Source organism: Motacilla alba, chromosome Z, assembly GCF_015832195.1.
Source record: "Motacilla alba alba isolate MOTALB_02 chromosome Z, Motacilla_alba_V1.0_pri, whole genome shotgun sequence".
NCBI lineage: Eukaryota > Metazoa > Chordata > Aves > Passeriformes > Motacillidae > Motacilla > Motacilla alba.
This window is the reverse complement of record NC_052046.1, coordinates 71,851,005-71,861,620: the sequence shown is the minus strand read 5'-3', so window position 1 is coordinate 71,861,620 and position 10,616 is coordinate 71,851,005.

The following is a 10,616-nucleotide window of genomic DNA, read 5'->3' as shown; positions in this document are numbered from 1 at the left end:
CATTTTTATACTGATTTTGTAATACCTTGCAGTGATAATTTTCAGGAAGAGCAGATTCTCCTGCTTTTTAATAGCTACCTTGTTGAGGAGAATGTAATTATTTTTCCACAACCTGCTGTAAAAATATGACAAATAGAGGATTGTCCTACCTCAGCTCACTGCAGTTCACCTAAATTTTTTTGATTTATTAATTTCTGTTGTTTACACTTCTCAGCTAAGAACTGGAACCTACCTCCCATACCTTTTACTGAGGTTCTAACACAGGAATGGAAACCAGGCCTCAGCACCTCCTCATGGCATTTTTTTTTTTAAATGAAAAAAACCCAAAACATTTCAAGTAACTTCACCATGGGTAGAACACTGCCATATTCACTTCCAAAACAGCTGCTAGGAGGAAGTCATGGAGTGCAAGAGAGTTGGATTAACTGGACTAAAATATGCCAGAACCACTTATGTGGTATTTGGGATTTAAAACTTGAGGGTGGCAAACATTAGAATAAAAATTGCAGCATAAACAGATAAAATTGTTTTAATCTTGCACTTACTCCTACTTAAATATATAATTATCTTCTTTATGAACTTCTCATCTGTCTGCACAATTAAACATAAATATCATTAAGAAAGATTTTATTTGTTTCTATTCAGTAACGTACAGGATTTCTAGTATGATTTCATAATACTCTGCAAAATTCCCCACCCCTCCAAAACTATTAGGCAAATGTTAGAGCAGTACTACTAAAAATAATGAATGTAGCAATAACAACCCATTACAGATTCTATGGGCACATCATTTCAGCCACTGAAAGTAATCAGAGATGCAAAGACAGTGAGAAAAATGTTATTCCAGTTATTGAATTGACCAGTTTTTCAGACATTGTTAATTTACAACCAAAGAAAATGTCTGCAAGCCTGATGTCGTTCTGTACCCATGCTAGAGCACCATGGTTATGATTAAAGCTAAGATTTAAGGTACTTAAAACTTAACATGGTTATATGAAAACTCAGCAAATCCAGGGAATGTTTGGAAGCTCATTAGACTGAAGATCTACTAATTAAAATTACATATTACAACTACAAAGTGGGATTCCTTGATGGATTTATACTGCTTGGCTGAAGAATTCTAGGCACATTTTAAAAGAATTAGACCTGTATGGGATATTAACTTTGAATTGTGGTTATTGTTGTGTTCTGACAAACCCTAAGTCCTCGAACAGATAATTACACACAATTTTTGAGCCTCAATTTTGGCTCCTGACAAGAGTCCACTTCGCTCAAACCAAAGGGACATCAGAGCATCGAAACTGGACTTCCCTGAAATATAAGGAAAAACTTGTAAAAAGAGACCCCGAACGCTGTATCTCAGTCGTGTCAGTTAAATTTTGTTCTCCATTTAAAAGAAATAAATTACTGCTAACACTGCAGATCATCATCAACATCAATCCAGATTTATTACCTTATGTGTTACTTTGTTTGCAGTAATATTGTATTGACAAAGTGCTTATGCACTTTTCTTAGCACCCAACTCTGAATTAAAAATCTGTAAAGCAGCATGAACTCTTACCACTGTTTTCCCAAAATACTAGTTTTCTGCTAGTTAACAGGAAGACAGTAAAAAATAGGACTGTAGTTCCTTACCTTTTGCCCAAGATTGCACCCTATGGAATAAGTTTTCTAGCATGACTGAAGTATTAATAAATCACGTAAATCAGGAAAAGAAAATAATTTTTTTACAAGGAGCTATTATGGGGCTCCTTTTCCACGTTGGCTGGCTCACCAAATTCCTCTCTACACAGCCCCAGTGAACCCAAAATATGAGTTCTGCATTTTCTTCTAAAACTTTCTGCTTGTACCTCTCAGATAAAAGTTACCTCGTCCTTTGCACAGCAGTACTAACGCAGAGTTCAGTAGATATTCTTGCCTACTTAGATATCTTTGTACCTTGTTCAGAACAACTGTCTCAGTATCTTTCTCTTTATCTCACCAAAGAAATAAATACATGTATCACACAGTAGTGACACAAAACATTTAAATGTAACTGCAAAAAAGCCTCTGCAGGTGTTCTCAAAAATCCATTTTTTGAGTATCTGCTGTATTATTTCAGTGCCTGGGCGGCATGCAGTCACATTCCAGATATGTTTCATGAACAAGAACTTCTCTTGAAGCTACAGGCTGCCAGACAGCAGGGTCCTTTTTATTTCCTTAAATATGAAACAGTGGAAGTAGAAGAAAACCACAGAAAATCAGGTGAATATATATAGTAAACAGTAAAAGTACCAACTGACTGCCAGTTTTGTGTCCAGTTAGCTTCTGAAATGCTGAAAATGGTTGTCTGCAACACAAACAAAAAGCAGCAGAAAGCCTTTCTAATGAGCTGAAGCTTTGCAGACAAGAATCTTAGATGCATAAGTATATAGTCAGTAAATTTATTTGTAAATAAGTAAGTGATAAAAAAACCATTAAAAATGGTTTAGAGATATTGTATGACAAGATCTAGGTAGACCAAAGAAGAAACCAGTGAAAGAGGGGGATGAGTTTAAGGGTTTGCCCAGCATGACAAGACACGCTGTGGTGATACTCCATCCACAGTGACAGAATAAAACACGATGGCAATGGAGAAGCCAGAGGGAGGCAGTTCCTGCAGAACTGGAAACTAAACAAACGACGAAAAAATCAAACAAGAAGAAAAATGGTACTTAGCTAGGTACATATTCATTTGGACAGTCGAGATGTCTAGAATATACAATTTTCAGCTTATACCAGTAGCTGAACCTGCATTTGAGGATTCATTCACTGACAGAGGAAGTGCTGAGAAAGAAAAGAGGTGAATATTTTGGAATCCTCCCTCCTTTTAGCTGTTTTCAACCCAGTAATCCACACACCTGCACAAACAGAGAGTTGATCAGGACATAAAGGAGTCATTAGAAAACATTAGATACGTTCTGCTATATGCCTTCTAAAAGCTATGAAGTGTTGTTAAATGTTCCTCCCAGATTAAAAATTGACTTTTGGGTAGAAAGAACAAAATGCCTGCACAGCATTTATTTTAATTGTGGGAACTCCTGTGGCAGACAGTCATGAGACAGGTAAACTTGGAATGCTACTGTCTAAGTTGTGGTGATAGACCAGCACACTTTCCCACAGTTCTGTGCTTGTTGATTCTAATTTGTTATTGCCAGTCAATTGTTGTTCACTCCCCAGTTTACAGAAAATTCTGTACTCCCTGTTCCCCCATTGGCTATCCTTGAGAAATCCCTCCCACTCTGCTCCCCCATTGGTGTATCCCCTGTGTCACCCCACTTCAACTCCTCCCCACTGGATGATTTGTACCCTCACCCCACCTACCTCCTCCAGTTATATACCCTGGCCCCACCCCGGCTCCTGGCTCTTTGCCTCTGGTTCTCCTTCAGCTGTGGTTGTGCTGCTGTGTGCTTCTGTTCCTCTCCTCACTTTCACCCCTCCTGCATCCCTCGCCTTCCCTTCAATGAACCCAGTTGGATTTACCAAGGGAAGAGTCCTCTCGTCATCCTGGTGAGGCATCAATTACTACATTTGGGCTCAGGCATCTGCTGGGCTGGGGAAGTTAAGTAGCCCGAAGCGGAGACACTTTTGGTGCTGCAGGCACCCCGACAGCACCTGCCCGAGGAAGCTGCTCTGGCCACCCACAGCTGGCGCCCGAACAGGGACCTTGGACAGTTGTCCAGTTGTCCAGACCTTGAGAGCGTCTCCTGGAGATCAACGGCTCCATGAGCTGCAACCACTGGGAAAAAAGCCGCCGTTTGGGACCAGCTCTAGGAGGAGCTTTTCTTTCATTTCGGGAAGACTGTTTCTCCTGGCCTGTCGGCACCCCTTTGGATTTCTGAGTAAAGACTTTGGCTTCGGGGAGGAAGCTTCCAGAATCCAGAGGACCGGCAGGAGCCCACCAGCCCTCACGAGGTCTTTTCCTTTTGCCTGTGTGTCATTGTTGGGTGAATTTTGCAGCAGGAACTGCCTGGTGCCCAGGAGGGGCACCACACACGGGCTTGTTTCTTTTAAGTTGGCCCTTTTGCCTCGTGCCGAGGAGACTCTGGGTTTTGGTAGAGATGGGAAACCATCTGTCCTCAGCTCAGTGAGAGATTTACTCCCAAGTTAAGGTGACCCTTGTTACTGTGAATGTTCCGTTTTTAAAAGGGACATTAACGCTTTTACTCGTTTTCTGTTTGAAGAGTTTCCCGAAATCACTCGGGAAGATGTTTCTTCTGTTTCTTTTTGGGGTAAAGTTGGGAAATGCATTTATGATGTACAGTTCAGGGGAAATTATGGGGTGGGGAAATTCAATCCTATTTTTGATTCAGTTTTTAAATTGGTAAAATCCAAACAGGGAAATGGGGTCCCCAGTTCTCTTTCCCTGTGTTCCTCCCTCCCCAGTCCTTGCCCTTCTTCCCCTATGAGTGGGAGAGGACTCAGATCCTGCCCTCGGGCAAAGGGCTGCTGCCAGCTCCCTGCTGCCTCCTGCCCCACTCAGTCCCTTCCTCAGGCTGGAACTGGCCACTCCAGTCTGAGCCTTACCCACTCCCTCATTCCTAAAACCCCTGCTCCTAGTTCACTCCCTTGTTCATCTGGTTGTACTAATGATATTCAAAGTGCCATCGGTCACATCGATACTGCACAAAATGGTGTTCCTCCTCCTTTGCCTCCTCCTGTTCCCGCTCTTCCACCTGCAGCTCCTCCTGCATTGGGTCTCACCCCTGCATCGGGTCTCCCTCTCCCAGCCCCGTCAATGGCGTCACCATCGGGTGTCACCCCTTCTGCCCCCATGACCACTCCCCTGGGTAGAGCTCCAGTGGGTGGTGCTGGCCTCCAAGAAGGCCACGCCCCAGTGGGTGGGTGGGTCAGGCCACGTCCCTCCCTTTCCAACCCCTTCCGGTTCCCACGCCACCGGAACTGGAAGTGGAACTGACAGGAAGCAGGCCATCTTGGCCTGCCGGGACCCAAGTCACCGAGTCCTACGGGTCAGCCAGAGACTCCGTGCTTTGGCCCGCCCTGCCCCATCCTCCAATGAGGATGAAGACAGAGGCACCCCAGACCATAACCATAGGCCAGGTGGCAGCTGGGCACGCATCAGATAAGAAGCCTTGCGGGAGGGAGATCTGAACCTGGTGCAAGACCTCGATGGCTTTGTGGCTCTGGTTGTTCTAAATCAAGGGGGAAATCCACAGTGGGAAGAGATTCCCGACACAGAGGTGAAGGAATTGAGAAAAGCGGCAAAGTACTATGGCTGCAATTCCCCATACTTTAAAAACATTTTGGACCTTACTTTTGCAGGACACACATTAATTCCGCATGTCTTAAGATACATAATGACAGCTCTGCTGTCTCCCACAGTCTTCTGTGGGAAATGCAGTGGAAGAAGTTACTAAGACCACTTGTAACCAAACGTAACATGAGAGATGTCCTTGGGGAGGAAGCTCTTGAAGCTTTGGCAGGGGAAGGGGAGTTTAATAGGCCGGAAGATGAGGCTGTACTGCCTGCAGACCTTTTAGATGAGATTAAAGCAGCCGCAAAGACTGCCCTTGTAAAAATTGCAGATGGTACCATCCCCCTCCAAAGCTTCTTCTCCATCCATCAGGGGTCAGAAGAAACTTTCATTAAGTTTGTAGATCGGATCCGAGAGGCAATTGAGGGGCAAATTGATAATGAAGAGGCTCGAGATCAGCTTCTGAGAAAGATGGCCATGACAAATGCAAACACAGACTCTAAGAAAATTCTCAGGGCCTTGCTGCAGGACCCAGAGCCAACTATCCCCCAGATGGTGGAGGTTCATACCAGGGCTTCCTCTTTAGAACACATCTTAGCTTTGGCTGTAAGCAAGGGAGATGGGGAAGCCATGGTAACATAAATAATATAAGGTGTTTTAATTGCAGCCACTTTCGACACTTCCAGGTCAACTGTCCCACCTGCCACCTGGGCGAAATAACCCAACATCCACCCCCTCTCCAAGGATGCCTGGGAACCAACAACAACCAAACCGTCCGGGAAACAAATGGCAGAGCACGGTGCGGCTCTGCACGGTGACAGCAGATGGCAGGCTGCACTGCCCAAGTCTCCCCACCACCCAGGAGACCCAGTTCCCGGATGGTACCTTTCCAAGGATCGTGACCACGCAGAAGGACTCAGGTTCTTCAGAATGACCCGCAGTTAAATCAGGGAACATCCTTTACAGCTCAGTACATCTGCTGCTTCCTGGTGAGGACTTGGTAAGGGTTCCTGTTGTGTACCTGGGCCCTCCACACCATGACTGTACCATCACTGTGCTCCTCCTCGGAGACCTCTGCCACACCCCATGTGATATCACTGTTATTCCGGAGGTAGTATCCATTGATCCAGGTAATGAAATAATGGACTCCGTTGTGTGTGACAACCCACGTTATACTCTCTGCAAAGGGTCTCCCTTTGCACAATTATATATACTAACAGGACAAGATTATTTGGATGATAAGGATGATTTTAACGTCTACTTCTCTCAAGTTTTAGGTAGAGGAAGCTCGCTCATCCCCTCTGCCATCTCTCAGAAAGGAAAATCATTTGACTTTGACACAATGGCAGACACCGGAGCGGACGTGACTTTGATCCCTGAGGTAAAGTGGCCCCCAACTGGGAGTTGGTGCCCCCTTGTGTCACAGTCTCTGGCATCGGAGGAGCTGTCAGTTCCCTTCGCAGTAAACATCTGGTAAGTGTGGAGGGGCCAGATGGGCAAATTGCCATCGTGAGGCCATTTGTAGTTTAGTCCAATAGGGACTGAACCCTTATCCTTTCAGGCAGGGACGTGCTGTCCCTGTGGGGGGCCCGACTTGACATCCCTAACCCGCAATGGGATTTTTAGTGTGGGCCACTGCAGAGCGCACCACCCCACCCCTCAGTTGGAAAACCGATACACCAGTGTGGGTGGACCAGTGGCCCCTCCCAGCAGAAAAATTAGCAGCGCTCCATGATTTAGTCGAGGAGCAGGTGCGCCTGGGGCATCTCGTTCCGTCCACTAGCCCCTGGAACACCCCAGTCTTTGTCATAAAGAAACCTGGCAAAGACAAACGGCGCCTGCTCCAAGACCTTCGTAAAGTTAATGAAGTGATTGAAGATATGGGTCCCCTGCAGCCTGGCCTTCTGTCTCCCTCCATGCTTCCTTGGGATTGGCAGCTCGCAGTCCTTGATATCAAGGACTGCTTTTTTAACATCCCGTTGTACCCCGGAGATGCCCCCAGATCCGCATTCTCCGTTCCATCTATTAATCGAGGTGAACCTTTTAAAAGATATCAGTGGGTCACTTTGCCGCAAGGCATGAAAAACTCCCCAGTCCTCTGCCAGACCTTTGTGGCACAAGTGTTGTCACCCGTCCGCAAATTGTTTTCTGACGCTGTCATACTCCATTATATGGATGATTTACTGATTTGTGCTTCTACTAAGGCTTACTTAGACGCAGCACTTGCTAAAACTATTTTAGCTGTTGAAAGTTCAGGCTTTCAGATTGCACAGGAAAAAATACAGCTGTCAAGTCCCTGGAAGTACCTTGGGTTTTTAATCACCGAGAGGACCGTCGTGCCCCAAACCTAGTCATCAATGAACACCCACGCACCCTGCGGGACCTGCAGCAACTATGGGGTACCATCACCTGGCTCACACCTCTCCTTGGCCTCACAACCGAAGAGCTGGCACCGCTTTTCAATCTTCTCCGAGGAGATGGTGACCTAGCCTCTCAACGCTGACGCCGGAAGCTCGTGGAGCTTTGGAAGAAGTTGCAACCGCCATCCAGTTCTGCCAGGCGTATCGGGTGGATCGGTCCCTCCCCCTAAATTTGGCAATTCTCGGTAAGTGCCCAAACTACCATGCTTTGTTATTCCAGTGGGACTGTACTTCCATGGATCCACTCATCGAGAGGCTTTTCTTACCGCACTGCTGTGCTGTGTCCTTCTGATCCCAGCCAGGGGAGCAGGATCAACGGCGGCTAGCTCCGACACATCCATCACCAGGGTGGCACTCTCCAGAGACGCCGCGGTATCCAGAGGACGCCTAGCTGGAAAGGCCAGAAGCAGCGGCAGCAAGGAAAGGAAGAGAGAGACTCCGTCTGGGGGCACAGTCTAGGGTTTGTTTACTCCAGGGGAGCCAACCGGGTGAAGCCAGGAAACAACGATTACGGGGGTTTATAAAGGGGGAGGAGAACAGGGGTGGAGCTGGCACAGGATCCAATGGGAAAACAGGAGGGCGGGGGGACGTTGGGATAAACCAATACATTCAACAAGGAGGAGGGACCCCAGCCCTTGACCCAATCACTTGACAGCAAAGGTAGAAACTTCCAGAAGAAAGGGAGGGCCTGTTGAGTGATGGATAGAGGCTCAGGGAGGGGTTATGGGAATGACTCAGCAGGAATGTATGGTAACCGAGGAGGAGAAATAGGGATTGACAAGTCCTGATTGGGAGGGGAAAGCCAGGGCAGAACCATATAACTGGGGGAGTACAGAACATACCAACTTGAACATAAATCCAAAAGACGCACCACAACACCGCACCAACTGAGTAAGATCATCATGACCCCACCAGAGCTCATCTCCTGACTCATTATTAAGGGTCGGCATCGCCGCATGTGACCTGGCGTGCATTTATCTCTCCTTTAATCTGGAACAATTGGACTCTTTATTACAAAGAAATGAACATCTCCAAATATCCTTAGATAGCTATCCTGGCCAAATCTCAATTCACTACCCTAAACATACACTTTTTAAGGATTCCCTAAACTTGGCTCCAAAATTTTACAAAAATAAAACTCCTATTAAGAATGCTATCACGGTGTTCACTGACAGGTCGGGGAAATCCCACAAGTCATTGTTCACCTGGAGGGACCTGGACACTCAGAAGTGGGAGTCTGATGTCCAGGTTGTTGAAGGTTCCCCCCAGATTGCAGAACTTGCTGCAGTCATGAGAGCGTTCTGAAAATTCCAGCAACCACTCCATCTGGTGACTGATTTGGCCTATATAGCCAGGGTAGCAGAGCGAGCAGAACATGCTCTGCCCAAAGAAGTCCACATTAAAAACCCGTATTGCTTGTTCTCAGAATTAATTTGGCTTATCTCCCACAGAGAGCAACCATATTGTGGTGGGAATTCCGGTTCCCACTCCAACTGCCGCGGAGGGTAAACCCTGGGCCGGTGCTGGCAGGACGCCAGAGGGACGAGGAGCATGCCCTAGCGCTTTCCCTCAGCCCACCTTCTGCCCAGTGCCAGATGGATAAAATCCGCTCACCAGGGTGAGGGACGTGACTCAGTCCTGGATAATTCCAATGTGTTTATTATAGGGATGCAGAACAGGTAGAATCCAAATGCAGGGAGACAACCACACAGGAGGGCACCAGGGAAAGAGTCCGACAACTGAGGGAGGGTCCAGGGTATATAAGCAACCATAGGTAGGAGGGGTTACAGCATGAACAATCCAATGGGAGAGGGTATAGGGGGAGGAGCAAAGATGGGGTGATTGGAAATTGTCCAATGGGGAATGAGAAAGGGGGCGGCTCTAACAGAACAACCAATGGGATATCAGAACACTGAGAACATTCTAGAAAGGGGTGTGAACAACACGTGTCACTTTCTTGCTCATTAACATAACAGGTGTAAAGGATCATGGGAGGTTACCATGGCAACTTGGTCTGTTCTAAACAACCGAACTTTCCCAAGGCAGCTCAACGCCAGTTTTTCCACCCCCATCCCCCACACCATATCATCTCTTGCACGTCCAGTCCTATGCAGATTTACCAGGATACATCGCTGAGGGCGACGGAAAGGCAGACTTGTTAGCTATGGCAGCAAGTTCCTCCCACATTTCCCAGCTGTGCCACACATCTTTCAACAGGCTTGTTTAAGTCACGCGTTCTTCCCTCAGAATGCTCCCGCTTTAGTACGTCAATTCAAAATTTCCAGAGACCAAGCCATGGCAATTGTCTCCACCTGTCCCAGTTGCCAGTCCCTTGCCCTCCCTTCCGTAGTGCTGGGAGTCAACCCAGGAGGCTTGGGAGCTCTAGAACTCTGGCAATCTGACGTGACTCGCTATACCCCATTTGGACATTTAAAATATATACACGTGTCAGTAGACACGTTCTCTGGAGCAGTGTTGGCTTCCACTCAAACGGGGGAAAAAAATCAAAGGATATCATAAAGCATTTCTATATGGCATTTGCTACCCTAGGTGTCCCAAAAGCTATTAAAACAGACAATGGTCCTAGGTTCACCTTGAAACAGTTTAAAGAATTCCTACAATTGTGGGGCATCAACCACAGTACTGGCATTCCTGATAACCCCACTGGCCAGTCTGTGGTTGAGAGAGTTCATTAAGAAATAAAAAGAATGCTTGAGCAACAGCACGATGTTGAGTTAACCATGTCTCCAGCGGAGAGTGTCTGCAAGGCACTTTATGTTATGAACTTTATGAACTGCTCTCCAAGAGATCCAAATCTGCCCATTCTCAGGCATTTTCATAACAACACTTATGCCCATTTAAAAGAGAGACCTCCTGTTTTAATAAAGGATCCCGACTCAAAATGTATGAAGGGTCCGTACCCCCGATAACCTGGGGAAGAGGGTATGGGTGTGATTCCACAG